At 36.0% G+C, this 15,244-nt stretch overlaps 1 protein-coding gene across 1 annotated transcript in view; it reads left to right on the top strand.

The window, feature by feature from the left end:
* The first annotated feature begins 9,236 nt into the window (after positions 1-9,236).
* The window catches only part of LOC128660548 (TPR and ankyrin repeat-containing protein 1-like), a 327,764-nt gene continuing 321,756 nt past the window's right edge, over positions 9,237-15,244 (top strand). Inside the window, 2 exon segments of the mRNA XM_053714460.1 lie at positions 9,237-9,301; positions 12,455-12,518. The gene's annotated coding sequence lies outside the window, so the exon portion shown is untranslated.

The raw sequence follows: 15,244 nt of genomic DNA, 5'->3' as shown, positions 1-15,244 counted from the left end.
CATAAAAAAAGAGTTGTTTGGTTCGAGTGGAGGCTTTTTTATATTCTATCGATAGGTAATCGTTGAGTTGGTTACGGATAAGTGTAAGTTCTGTTCGTGTTTGGGTGTTAGATAGATCTTGTTTGTGGTTGTATTCTGCTTGGGTTAATTTAAAAGTTAATGTTTCATATAATTTTCGAGCTATTCATTGTATATGGGCTTTGAGTTTAATAAATTCACCTTGAATAGTGCATTTATGTACCTCCCAGAGTGTGGACCGAGTTGTGACTCTGTGGATAGTTAGACTCCCAATTATTTTATGGAGTCTTTATGGTATTTGAATTTATATGTGTTTTCTATCCAATTAATATATGCTTGAGGTAAGGCTATACTAAGGAACTCAGAATTTGTGGCATTAATTTTAAAGTTTGAGTATCTGCCATAAAGGGATAGTTCCACCGTTAGGTGGGGTAGTGAGTGGGTTTGAGTGGTCAGTGTTAGGAGAATGTCGTCAGTGTTCAGAGTAATTTTATATTCCATTGAGCCTACATGAATACCTTGTGTTTTATCATTTTGCTGGATTCTAGATGCCAGGACCTCCATAGCTAGTAGACTTTATTGCAGAGATATTAGGCATTTAAAGTTCATGGATATATTATTTAAGTCTCTTCCGTTTGAGAGCTTGGGCCACAAGTTTACCTGCTCTGTTCCCTTCATAAAAGAAGAGTTGTTTGGTTCGAGTGGAGGCTTTTTTATATTCTATTGATAGGTAATCGTTGAGTTGGTTACGGATAAGTGTAAGTTCAGTTCATGTTTGGGCGTTAGATGGATCTTGTTTGTGGTTGTATTCTGCTTGGGTTATTTTAAAAGTTAATGTTTCATATAATTGTCGAGCTATTCATTGTATATGAGTTATATACTTCCCGTAGTGCTATGTCCTGGCACTTTATAGATGTTTCAAACACCACCTGGTGGAATAGGTGATACACTGACGTAACCCTATGTTATACCTTATTTTCCAGGCTACCCTAACAGCAACTGCCTCCTACCTTCCAACTCTTAGGTTTTTATATGAGTTCACTCATATCTTGGATTGACCCTATAGGGATCTTCAAATCCATGTTTATTATCTAGCTGAAATACCGCAGATATCTGCAGCTATTCTCCCTCCCAAATTATAGTCTACTGGCCTCCTTCACCTCCCTATATCCTATTACTCTTCCCAGGTGACATATAGTTCCCGCCAACATTTATTAACCTCTCCCATCAATATTTTAATCCAAGCTGTATCCAATCTTTATGTGAAAGGCTCTTGCCCGTTATCCCCATATATGTAATGTTCTATAAGGCATGGTATCTCTACAAAGAGATCCGCTCACAGGACACGGCTATGCATGTCAAAACTCTTAATGTAATACTCCCTTTTTCTTTTTTAATAATTGAAAGCTCAATTACCTCCACTTCTCTACAAAGCTTAGGTTTTATTTATCCATTAGTAACTTTTATAACATCCTAACTGTTCTTACTGGGACCTTTGGTACTATGTATCTAGTCGTTATATTACATGTCCAATATACCTGCTACAATATAGAGAATAACTCAGGGGTTCCTGTTTCTGCAGCAATGACTACGGAGATTGAATATAGCTGAAAAACTATGTAGAACGTGTACCTATACACCAATCAGTCACTATATACATCTACAAACACTGCTCACCTCGGTTGTTGGCGCATCAGATGTTTCGTCAGATAGCGTACATCATAATCTAGCTTTGAAGCCTTAGAGTACTACAATTGACAGTCTACTTACCTTTACGTATCCAGGGCTGGTTGTTAGTCTCAGATGCAACCCAGAAATCATAACCGCTGGGTAGTTTACAGTTAGGCATAATCCTTAGCTCATCAATCCAAGACTATCACACTTTGTGTAGGAACTGTCTACATAGTAGGTAATAGAGAGATAACAGCTTGATTTTTATAACTTACTGACAGTTTATTTGTACAGCATACCTGGGACCAATGTACATTTAGTTGTATATACTCTGCAAGACCCCCTCAATAACATCACATTTGTTTTATTACAAATAAATAATAAGGTCCCATGGTTTGAGAATGAGCTTTATAATTATGAATCTGTTTCTTTTTATATCCCTTGGACACGCCCCCCCTTTCCCCCTTCCAACCTTAAAGTAGCTCTTGCCTGCTGATTTCCCCCCATCATTTATCAGACGGTCCTTGTGTGACCTCCATGTAGCTAATTATTGATACTTACTTTCCTATCTACCTGGTCCATGAGTGACCTAAGCCATAGCTAATTAAATTCTATGTATATTTAGAAAAATTAGGTTACCTTGGTTTGTTCTCAATCTTATTATTGACATGTTCTTGTATGTTATTCCCTGAAATGTTACGGTATGTGTTTTTAACTTACAAGTTTTGCTCATCACAACAAGACATTATTTTATGGTATAACTGCTACATCGCCTTGTTCTGTCAATACCATATGCTGTCATTAATTTTGTCAATATATATAAACCTCAATAAAAAAAATGTTTTTAAAAAAAAAAAAAGATTCTCTAGCAGTGTTAGGCTATTGAAACCAGGTGCTAACTGAAGAATGGTCCGACCAGGATGTCGGCGAAATAGAGGAGGTGACTATAAGGGAAAGGCCGGCCTGGTTTGTTAGAATGTGATCAATCCTGCTATAGGTATGGTTAGGGTGTGAGTAAAAGGTGTAGTCCTTTGTGTTGGGTTGGATAAATCTCCAAAAATCGTATAAATTGTTTTCTTTGAGAGCTTTCCAAAGATAGTTAGTATTTTTTGGGGATATTGTAGATGTGAGATTCAAGTTGTCTATAGTAGGCTGTAAAGGAAAGTTAAAATTGCCACCTGTAAACACAAACCCTTTAGACATATCTAGGAATATACGGAACAAGGATTTGAAGAAGGGCAGTTGGTTTGTGATAGAGGCGTAGATATTAAGCAGTGTTATCGTTCTGCCAAACATTTAACCTGAGATGCCTAGATATCTGCCTTCTGTATCTTGAGTTAAATGTAGTAATTTAAAAGGGATATTTTTTACAAATGAGAATGATGACTCCCCCCCCCTTCTTGACCCCTGCAGAGCAGTGATAGTGTTGGGTGAACTGATTGCATAAGTATTTTGGTTCTTTGAAGCGTTTAAAATGTACTTCCTGTAGGAAAAGGATATCTTCACCTCTGTTAGCTAAGTCAGATAGCGCCTTTTGTCTTTTGCTGGGGGAATTAAACCCTTTGACATTTTGGGTTAGAAGACTTAATTTACGGGGATAAGATTCCATAACAGGTGAATAAGACAAGTTGTAGAGATAATGTCTAAATGTGTGGTGCAAGAAACAGTCATAGAATCTATAAACTGAAGGTAGAAAACTATAGTGAATAAACAAAAACTAACAAACATTTCCGAGCCTGACAAACAATGCCAGTAATGTTGTAGCAGCAAGACACGACCATTAGTGGCCATCTCTTTCCGCCAAGCCATCCTTTCTGAAAGAACTTTGGGGTATCAGTAGTGGCCTTGGTTGTCACATTAAAACCATTTAGGGGCAATCCTTTAACAAATGTATAACTTTTTTCCTAGGAGGAAGAAAATAACCATGTGCATAAATTGGCAATTACAACAGTAAATATAGTGATTAAGATATATAATGGTTAAGCTACACAATAAAATACAAATTCATCATTTTAGAAACCGTGAAGATATGAACAATTTTTATAGCTAATGTGTCTAAGCAGTTTTTTGGATAGTTTCCAAGGAAACAAAGGTAGTTAAAGGGACACTGAACCCAATTTGTTTATGTCATGATTCAGCTAGAGCATGACATTTTAAGCAACTTTCTAATTTACTCCTATTATGAATTTTTCTTCGTTCTCTTGCTATCTTTATTTTAAAAGCAGGACTGTAAATCTTAGCAGCCTAAACTCAAAGATTAATATCTAACATGAAATATATGATAAATATAATCCTCTAGGAGGCGCTCATGAACACACAGTAAGAGGATATAACAATAATATAAAAATAAGATGTCAAACAATATCTATAACAATGAGAAATACAATATATATATATATATGTTGATAATATTGTGGGAATCAAAATCTTAATGTCCCATACGCCCACAAATATCTCAAAGCAGATACAAGGCAGCAAAAAATGTCACTCAAAAAATACTTAATGTTCCAATTTCCAGTTTTGGCAAAGTCCCACAGTTGCAGGTATTTAAGGGCAGAGAAATATGTGTTTAACATGCCTGATGAAACAGTTTTTACTGAGAAACGTGTTGCATTGTTTCTCCATACTTGCTCAAGATTTTACTGGCACAAATATGAGTTGTTTTTAAACTGGTTTTAAAATAAAACGTCCTTATGTTTTTGAACTCTCAGTGTTAAGTAACTCTTTGAGCCTACGCTACCTATAGGGCAATTAATCCCTATTCCTGGTCATCTTTATGCACTCCTGGTTTGCTGGTTTCCTGCATCTTGGATATTCACCTGGAAAGTAATCAGCTAGTTGGACTGCTGCAGAAATCCAGCCTGCTTCTATGGGCATGATTGAATGCCTTTTATACAAGTGAGTACCCTGTGCACGTCTCCTGTACTGACATCCTAAGATGCATCATTGATCTGCACCATTGGCGCCGCTTTCTGTGATTTTTATATTATAAATCTTAGCAGCCAGCTCATTTTGGGTTCAGCACCATGGATAGCGCTTGCTTATTGGAGGCTTACATTTACCCACCAATAAGCAAGCATAACCCAGGTTCTCAACAAAAAATGGGCTGGCTCCTATGCATCACATTTCTGCTTTTTAAATAAAGATAGCAAGAGAACGAAGAAAAATTGATAATAGGAGTAATAGAATGTTGCTTAAAATTGCATGCTCTATCTGAATCATGAAAGAAAAAAACTGGGATTAGTGTCCCTTTAATGTACATACAATCTTGGCATGGAGAGTTTTAAGGTTGAAATTTGGTTTTAAAACCATAAAATAGGTATAGTCAATTTTTTTTTTTTCCTTTCCCTATCAACAGAAATGGGACCAGAGAAAGAAGGAGAGGTTCACGTTGGTTAATGTCGGTATTTGTTCTTTGGAGATTGTGGATGGGCAGTCCGGGGGATCTTTGGCCCCCTGATGGTGTGGTCAGGAGGATGCTCTACTCTGTTTGTGGGTCACCATCTCCCATCTGTCTGAAGAGGCATATTCTTTTCTCTATTAAAATATCCTTTGTGACAGATCAGCATAGAACTGAAGGACTGTCCCTCTAAATCTTATGGGCTGGTTCTTGTGTAAAAGTCCTAGTATTTACTCTTTGTCACAGAAATGTTTAAATTTAATTATATCTCTTGGGGATGCTGAGTCCGGTGGTTTTGGGTGCAGTGACCTGTAGGCTCTATCCCACGGGATGTTTTTGGAGGAGTTATTGCTATTTAGTTGGTAGAAGAGAGCTGGGAGGTAAGTAGGGAGGTCTTTGGGTAGGACTGATTCCGGGATGCGGAGGTTCTTCTTACGACTCCTGCTATAATACTTTTAACTTCACATCCCATTAAATTCTATGGGCATTCCATTTTGTCATTGCACAGAAAGCAGCAATAATCCCTTATAATCTCACTTTCAGTATATGCTACTGTACTTGGGGAACATATCTGGTAAATACCTATTTGATATGTCTCATTGTTTTGTTTCTATAGCACTTTTAAATTTACATCCCTTTAAAATCTATGGGCATTCCATTTTGTCATTCACCCTTTTCCTTCCATTGAAAACAGCTATAATGCCACTTTTAGATTATGCTTATGTACTTGGGGAACATATCTGGTAAATATATTTTTGATATGTCTCATAGTTTTGTTATTATAGCACTTTTAACTTTACATCCTAATAACCCCTTTGATGCGCATTATGAGTGGTTCTCTTCATGCGCATCGCTACCTGTAGGCTCTTTTCGAGCCATTCTCGTTATGCAAGGGGGTCACTGATCAAACACTGACTTTTTGTGGCCTAGTGGGGGGCACTCCAAGCCAACACATGTGGTGACGTCACAAAGGGCCTAAGGCAGGATTCACCGGTAGCTGCTAGGGAGCTGGATGGGGGAAGGTTTTTCTAACCTTTCAATCTCAGCTCACTTAGCAGCTAACTCCAAGACCCTTTATTTGAAAGAGAAAAGTCTGTTCTTTCAAATGGTGGTGGTCTTGGAGCAGTACTGCAAACCAGATCATTTAAAAACAAAGTAAACCAAACACACAGTGATCTGGTTTGCAATAGTACTGTATATGCACCTAGGGTAACCACCCAGACGGTATTTTACCGGCACAGTCGGTAATCGGCAATCAGGAGCCGGTGTCGGCATTAGTAAAATACCGGCAATGCAAAAGCCGGTTTTATTAAATTCTAACCTTTCACAATATCTGCTGGGGCAGTTGCTACACAGGATGAAACTCATAAACTACAATTCCTGGGAGGCTTTGCGTTGCGCCTGTTCAGTGTGTAGGGTGTGTGAGTGTTGAGCATGCGCAGTCCTTCCAGCTGTCTGAACTCAAGATGTAGCAAGTCCGGGGTGTTTGGGGGATTTGAGGCAGAGGCTACAGCAGTGAGCAGGTACTGGGCTATACTGTCAAGAGAGACAGCACACTTATTATTGTGATGGACCTTACTGTGGTAGTACTTTATCATCTTATAGTAAAAGACAACGCATCCCAAACTTTACACTTATGTAGTTATACTTTCCCAGCATTATAGAGTAAAAAGTGCTGTTCATTACTGTAGGTTGAGAGCTCAAGAAGAAAACTAAGCGGTTACTATAAGAATAAGTGTACCCCATTATTTCAAACCTCATAGTGCACCCCAATAAAATAGTCTTACATTTATAGAAATCAGGTGCAATTACAGTTAAAGGATAGCCCCCCGTTGTACCCCAATAAAAAGCCTCTTGGTCATACATTCTGCACTCCATAATTGCAGTTAAAGCTATTACATACATGTAGACAGTGCACCCAGGCTCTTACCATAAAGTCTCACATTTACATAATGCACCTCTTTATCTACAGTAAAAAGAAAAGTGTACTCAATTACTATAAATATTCAGAGAGTAAACCTGTAATTATGTAGGGTGTGCAGCTTTATTCTGCAAAAAATAAATCCAAAAAAATCTCATAGTTTGAAACTTGTTACTTTCTTTATAGAGTTCACACATTACTACAAAATTGTGCATTAAAGAAAATGCACCCCTGAAACTTTACTGAGATGAAATGCTCCTCTTAGGAAGAAGTGCCTCTTATTACTGTATATATTGTGTTGTTTTCCTGTATTTGTAGAGTGCACGCTGTTGCTGCAGTTCCCCAATCACTTGAATGTTCACCTATTACAAACTGTATGAAATTAATAGAACATACACTCTGCTACATGTGGATTCACATCAGCATTCTATAGCAAATAATTAGTGAGTTTCCCTGCATTAGTTAAACCCTGGTGTTATACAATGCTAAGCACTTTAAGCAGGTGGAAAAAAGAAACTCAATCAATATGCCCATTATATTTGGGCAGATCCACCGAGAGCTTCAGCTTTCCTTATTCCACTGTGATCAGGAGACCCCCAACCCCAGTCCAGAAGAGATCAGTTGTGAGAGTACAGACAGCTGTTGACTGGGTATCATGCAACATTGAGTGAATCTGCCTCTTTTTTGGCTCCGCCCTCGCCCATGGCCGGTATTTTTTAGAGGAAAAGGTGGTAACTCTATATGCACCATGAAAATTATGGCTAGAGTAGAGACCCCTGATAAAATGTATTTCCCAGTAGTCAAGTCCCTCTCTTAAAAAAAAAAATTAATTTTGTTTGTATAGTCAGATGATCACTGTAATAAGAGTGAACACATTGCAAGAACATAGAGTACTTTTATTTCTGTACTGTACAATGAGGCCTCTCTATTCTGCTTTATAACCCCCAAAAATCTGTATGGGCCCTTATTTCACGTGTGGATACTATTGATGACAATTTAGTAAGGTGATCACAGGTACAGCAGTGGTTCCTGGGCTACTTTAAATATTATTTACTAAAACCTATTAAATTATACTTTTTTTTACAGTTTTGTCCACAGTTTCTTACATGCCATGAATTATAAATATAATAATGGTATAGTGAATCTGCTCTGCAGGCTGAAAAAAACAATATATAAAATTTGTGTGGATCACTCACTGAAATATACCTCACCTGGGTTACTGAAATATACCTCACCCCCCCCCCATATATTCAAAATTTTAACAAACGATCATTCCATTTGTTAGATATTTGACTACAATAGGGTTTAAAAAAAGCTCAGAATTGGCTCAGCACTGGAGTGAAAAAAAGGTCTATGGCCATTCCATTTTGTCATTCCAATGAAAACAGCTATAATCCCATGTAATCTCACTTTCAGTATATGCTACTGTACTTGGGAAACATATCTGGTAAATATCTATTTGATACATCTCATAGTTTTGTTGCATTAGCGTTTTTAATATTACATCCCTTTAAAATCTATGGGCATTCATGTTATTCACCCTTGTCATTCCTTTTAGTATATCCAAATAAAAGGCCAATAACATAACAAATATATAGCAAATAATTAAGAGGATGAGACTTCTCCTTTTTCACCCCACAATTTATGAAATAGTTAATGTGGAACCACATCTTGATTACATTTAGAAAACAATGATTCAAACCATTGTTTGCCATGCATGCTAGAAAACAAAACAAAAATATTTTTTTCTGCACTATTGCACACACATATATATATATATATATATATATATATATATATATATATATATATATATATAATATATATATATAATTTGCACATATGGATTTTTACATTGAAAAGCTGTAAATGCTTCGGTACAGTGGCAAAAGGGTTAAACATTCCGAAACCAAATTAAACTGCACAATTGAATACACTCATTATGCAAAGTCAGAAAATAAACAGCTGTTTTAGAGTTTCCCCCATGGCTTAGCTTTTATTTCATGGATTTCTACACCATAACTGGAATCAAAACCAAAAGAAACAAAAAGCACAATTTCTTTTCTCCCTTTCCTATTTCTGCAGCAGCCAGCAAGGAAACGAAACGAAACTGAAACCAACTATTAGGTCCCAATTCTTTGATTTGACATCACTCAGAATAGAGAGGGGAGGATTTAAGTGAAACACCAATAAGGAAGCAAATGTTAATGTTGTCAACATTGCAAGCAGAAAGGTAAGTATTGGAGCTGTAGATTCAATCGATTGGGACACTTCAGCTCTGGAGAGAGAAGGTACATGGTACAATTATTTATTTTTCATGCAGCTTTGTTTATTTCCAGTTGGGTTTTCTTTCTGTGTTTAAGTGCTTAATTGAATCCAGGTGTATCTATGCATTTATGTTTAATTAGGCACAAACTGTTTAGAATACTAAACGTATTTCTTCCTTGGTTCAGAAAGTTTAGTTTTTTTATATGGGGTGGGGCTTATAAATAAAATACTACTACTAGGATGCAACAAAGTTAGAGAGAACATTCTACTAAACAAACCAACACAATATAAATTAGATTTTAAATAATAATAATATAGTTGTTCCACTTAAATTACAAGTGTTTTACATTTACAAGAAAAGAATTACAGCCATCAAAAATAAGTTAGGCATCAACATTACTGCTTGTGCAAACCCAAATTTTAAAAACTAGTAGTTGGGAAAACTTGATCATGTTACCACCTCCATATTGAGGTTTTTATATTTTGGGACTTTTAAGATATACTTTTTTGTTGAGGGTATGGCCACACTATTAAGGCTATGTATTTCTTTTATCTGAAGTGTTTTGCCTCTGTTAAAGGGTAATTTGTAAAGCAAAAATTACTTTTATTCATTGGGGCACAGTTTTTTTACTTTTTGACGCAAGCACCAGTGAAGAACATTATTCACAAGTAGCTGTTACTCAGCAAATATTCTTAAAATGAATTGCTTTTGATTTTTTAATCTATAAATACAAATATGTATATTAAAAAAAAGCACAGCAGCCCCGCAACAACAGCCTTGAGAGAAATGGGTTTTCAATTTCTGTAAACCATGATTGGAAAGAGATATCAAGGGTTAGTTCCTGGTTTTAAACCTCCACCCCTGTACTTGCAGCACAGAAACTCTTTTTTTCCTTGTGCCGATTCCCAGAGTGCAAATTCTCAATAGCAAGCCATGTTTAAGAGCAATGAGAAAGCGACTACCAAGTACTTTTGAGTTGAGTGCATGCGCACCTGTGCCGTTAATGCATGCACCGCAATTGGTACAGATGCAGCCATGAGCCATACACCTCTTTGGTATAAAGAGCAGAATCTGAACAATTACAGCTGGTGTCTAGGCAACCAGAAAAACTGCATTTTAGGGACATACAAATGCAAAAAGAAAATGATCTAATATATTGTGTAAAACCTGTAACAGGATTAAAGGAATAATATTTACTAAAAATGTTCAGTGGCTCAGATTTAGGTAAGGTTGCGGAGTATCCTCCATCTGCTATTCTCCCACTAAAGGACTCTTGAACTGTGACCACCTTGTTTTCTGAGCCAGCAGTGTGGCTGCTGCTGATTGGGTCAGCGTCAGTTTCCTCACAGGACCAGCAGTTCTCTGCAGCTCCTGAGCAGTTCTTTGCAGGGTTAAACACATAGAGTTGCGGGGTCACTACAGTGTGAAAATGGCATACTCTAATGAATTGGAGAATGTACTTATTTCCACTAGAAATGGCCCTTTAAGAAACAGATGGCATGTAACCAGATGGCCTATCAAGTATGCCTCTAATTGTGTCTCAAATTATTCTCTGTTGTGGTTTGTTTTTTTAACTGGATGGGTGTTTTTAGTGACTAAATTCTAAAGTATGTTATGCAAGTGGTTTATTCTATCCTTTAATACAGCCTTAAAAACAAATACTTTATCTACCACTTCCTCATAATAATAAACCTTTTGGTTGTTGTTGTTTAAAGCCTATCGCTGTGCTGTAGGAACAAATTATTTGAGAAATAATAGATGACGCCTATTACTTATTTTTTAGATTAATTTGAGATTTATTTTTTTAAAATATATCTTATATGAAATGGGACTCCAAATTATCCCTATGATTTTCCATGATTTACACAAATGCACACTGAAAAGAAATATTCCAGACCATTACATTTATAGCAAAACTGTTTTAAGGGACAGGAAGCCCCACAAATTTTCTTTTATGATTTGGATAGAAAATACAGTTTTAAACCACCATTTACTTCTATTCTCATATTTGCTTCATTCTCTTGTTATCTTTTGTTCTTCTATTCTCAAATCTGCTTCATTCTCTTGTTATTCTTTGCTGAAATAAAACTGCATTATACTACTGAAAGCTAGATGAACACATCTAGTTAGCGAATCACAAGAAACAAATGTGTGCAGGCACCAGAGAGCAACACACTAGTGTAGGGTATGTTCGTATTCCTTTTTCAACAAGGGATACCATGAGAACGAAGCACATTTGAAAATAGTCTTTAAAGTGACTGTAAAGTTTAATCAATTAAATCCCAGTATCAAAAAATAATCTTTAAAACAAGGGCACTTTAAATCATTAAACTTTACAAACATGCTTTTTAAAAAATAAAACTTCTTGTTATGAAAAACAGACCGCCGATCCTCCACCCTCATCTTCTTCTGTATTTTGAAGATCGATGACGAATCCTGCTTCCTCCAATTGTTGCGTGCCCCCATTGGCATCCAGCTCGTGGGACACACATCGATTGGAGGAAGCTGGATTTACAGTAGGAGATGCAGGCGGAGGCCCCAAGGCAGAACCTATAGTGAGCTGAGATGTTATGGCAGAAAATGCTGCATGTCTGCAGAAAGAACAGGACACATGCAGGTACTGTTAGCCCTTGAACTTTGTAGTGCTGCTCCACATTAGACAGTTCTCTTCAAACAGAGCTGTGCTCTGGCTTTACTGTGTATGTTTTCCTTAGCACAGTGCATCCAGAGCAAAGTGATGTTTGAAGTGAACAGTCAAATATGCAGTAGCGCTGCAAAGCAGCAGTGCATTGCTTGTTGACTTGCAGTCAGAGAAAAATGTGTCAAACCCGCACCCTATCCTTTCCCAGTCTGCAAAGCTGTTTATTCTGAATGTAAGACTTAGTATGAGCATTGCATCTTTTTTATTACTACATTTCTATGTTCGACCAAGAGAAAAGGAAACAGATTTATTCAAGAGACATTTTAAAATTTTCTTTTTTTGAATGCCCTTAATTTGCAATGCAATTTTCAACTACTGCACTATATTATAAAATGTTAAAAATTGCTTTTTTCTTCAGTTAACCAACACATTGCAATTGAACTGGTGCTTTAGTGTAACTGTCTAATTTAAAATTGAATTTTATTTAAAAATGACCTGCAGAAAATTGTTCACTAAAAAAAAATCTCATTGCAGAAAGTGAAGAAAAGTTCTGCCTCTGGGAGTGGAGGATCGGCAGTCTGTTTACCATAACAAAAAGGTTTTTTCTTTTTTTTTTTTCTTTAAAGTGTGTTTGCAAAGTTTAATGAATGAAAGTGCCCCTGTTTTTAAGAGTATTTTTAGATACTGGGCTTTAATTAATTAAACTTTACAATCACTTTAATTTAAGAGTTTTAAGATGGCATGCTCTATCTGAATAATGCAAGTTTAATTTAGAATTTCCTATTCCTTTAACACTCAACAATTCCATGATGAATATGAAAGAGCACTGTTTAGACATGTAAAAGAGACATCAATGAAACACAACATTTTTCTTTCATGATTCAGAAAGGGCAGTGATGGTGAACCTTGGCACTCCAGATGTTTCATAACTACATTTCCCATGATGCTTGTTTGGACTTCAGAGTACCTAAGCATCATGGGAAATGTAGCTCTGAAACATCTGGAGTGCTAAGGTTCACCATCACTGAGATAGAGCATATAATTTTAAACATCTTTCTAATTTGCTTCTTTTATCAAATTTTCTTCCTTCCCTTGGTATCTTTTGGTTAAATGCAGGGAAATAATCTCAGGAAGTGTGCAGTGTCTGGGGCTCTATATGGCAGCAGTTTTTAAAGAATATTATCCATTTGCAAGGGCACTAGATGGCATCACTATTTTCTGCCATGTGGTACTCTAGATGCCTACCCAGGTATCTCTTCAACAAAGAGTAGCATGGGAAAAAGGGAAATTTGATAATAGATGTAGATTAAAAACTTTTTTTTTTTTTTTTTAAATTGTATGCTCTGTCTGTATAAAACAAGAAAACTGGGTTGCATATCCATATAATACGTCTTTTTTCATGTTTTATAGGACTGTTTTATAGGATTGAAGCTTAACTGCTAATAAAAAAAATTCCCGTAACTTCATTGGTCAGTGACACACACCACAAGCATTCCATTTTTTTTTTTAAAAGGGATAGAAAAGTCCAAATTAAACATTCATGATTCAGATAGGGCATGTCATTTTAAACAACGTTCTAATTTACTTTTATCATCAAATTTGCTTTGTAATCTTAGCTAAAATGCTAAACCTAGGTAGGCTCATATGCTAATTTCTAAGCTATTGAAGGCCGCCTCTTATCTGAATGCATTTGACAGTTTTTCACAGCTAGAGAGGGTTAGTTCACGTGTTTCATATAAATAACATTGTGTGCACATTGAGTTATTTAAGAGTCAGCACTAATTGCCTGAAATGCAAGTCTGTCAAAAGATCTGATATAAGGAGGCAGTGAGCAGAAGTTTAGATACAAGGTAACTACAGAGGTATAACAGCGTTGGTTATGCAAAACTGGGGAATGGTAAATAAAGGGATTATCTATCTTTTTAACCCCTTGAGCGCTAATGACTGCCATACTCTATCTGAATCACGAAAGAAAAAATTTGGGTTCAGTGTCCCTTTAAAGTGACATTGGAACTGAATTTGATATGCACATCAATTAGAAGTATGTTTACAAAAATCCTTACTTGAAAAGTTAAAGGGACATTAAACCCACATTTTTTCTTTCATGATTCAGACAGAGAATTCAATTTTAAACAACTTTCTCATTTACTTCTATTATCTAATTTGTTTAATTCTTTAGATATCCTTTGTTGAAGAAATATCAATGCACATAGGTGAGCCAATCACACGAGGCATCTATGTGCATCTACCAATCAGCAGCTACTGAGCCTATCTAGATATGCTTTTCAGCAAAGGATATCAAGAGAATGAAGCAAATTAGATAATAGAAGAAAATTAGAAAGTTGTTTAAAATTGCATGTTCTTTCTAAATTATCAAAGAAAAAATTTGGGTTTCATGTCCCTTTAAGTAATCACAGGTTTTGTAACGTTACCAGCATTCAGAGAATATGAGTGTTCACACAGTGTAGTGATATGTACTCTGAGGATTGTTTGTGCAAAACAAGTTTTAATAAAACGTTTCAATAAAGGATTATTTAGCCAAAATGCTTCTTAAAGGGACAGGAAACATAGTACATTTTTTTTTTCATTCTCTTCATATTATTTGTTGTAAAGCAGGAAGTTAGAGCATGTCTGCAGCCCTATATGGCAACATTTTTGCCAAATATGTGCACGCTGTCTTTCTACATATCTCTTCAACAATGAATATCATGAGAATGAAGCAAATTTTATAACAGAAGTAAATTGGAAACTTTTTTTTTTTTCCAAAATTCTGTGCTCTGTCAGAATCATGAAAGAAAAATGTTGGGTTTCATGTATCTCTTAAGGGAATTTGAACTGCACTGCTGTGAATTTCAAATTAACTGTTTATGTGCCTTTTTAATTTTTAAATTCTACTCTCCTCTTCCCCATAACTATTTTAAATACATGTTTAGCCTGTTGCAGGTAGATGAATAGTTCTAATAATTAGATACATCTTTGACATGATACATGACACTTTTATTACAAACCTGGAGAAACCATTTAAAGGGACATAAAGTGCAAAAACAATGATCTAATATCTTACAACATTTTATTAGTGGTCTATTACTTGTATATAACAGTGTTAAACCCCTGCATAGTCGAGCTCAACAGTGTTTTATATGAGAAATAGTCCAACAATAATCTACTCCAACACTGTAGAGCTTTTTTTGCATTCCCCCCCCCCCCTTTTATTTGTGTGATTTCAATTGAAGTGAAAGAAGAAAGTTAACAGTTCCTTGTAAAGAGCCATTATAAAGCATAATAAAATACTGTGTCCCTCCAGATGCTTATACCATTATGATT

The sequence above is a fragment of the Bombina bombina genome, chromosome 5, assembly GCF_027579735.1.
Source record: "Bombina bombina isolate aBomBom1 chromosome 5, aBomBom1.pri, whole genome shotgun sequence".
Classification (NCBI taxonomy): domain Eukaryota; kingdom Metazoa; phylum Chordata; class Amphibia; order Anura; family Bombinatoridae; genus Bombina; species Bombina bombina.
The sequence above is the reverse complement of the archived record's forward strand: the minus strand, read 5'-3'. Positions and strand labels throughout refer to the sequence as shown.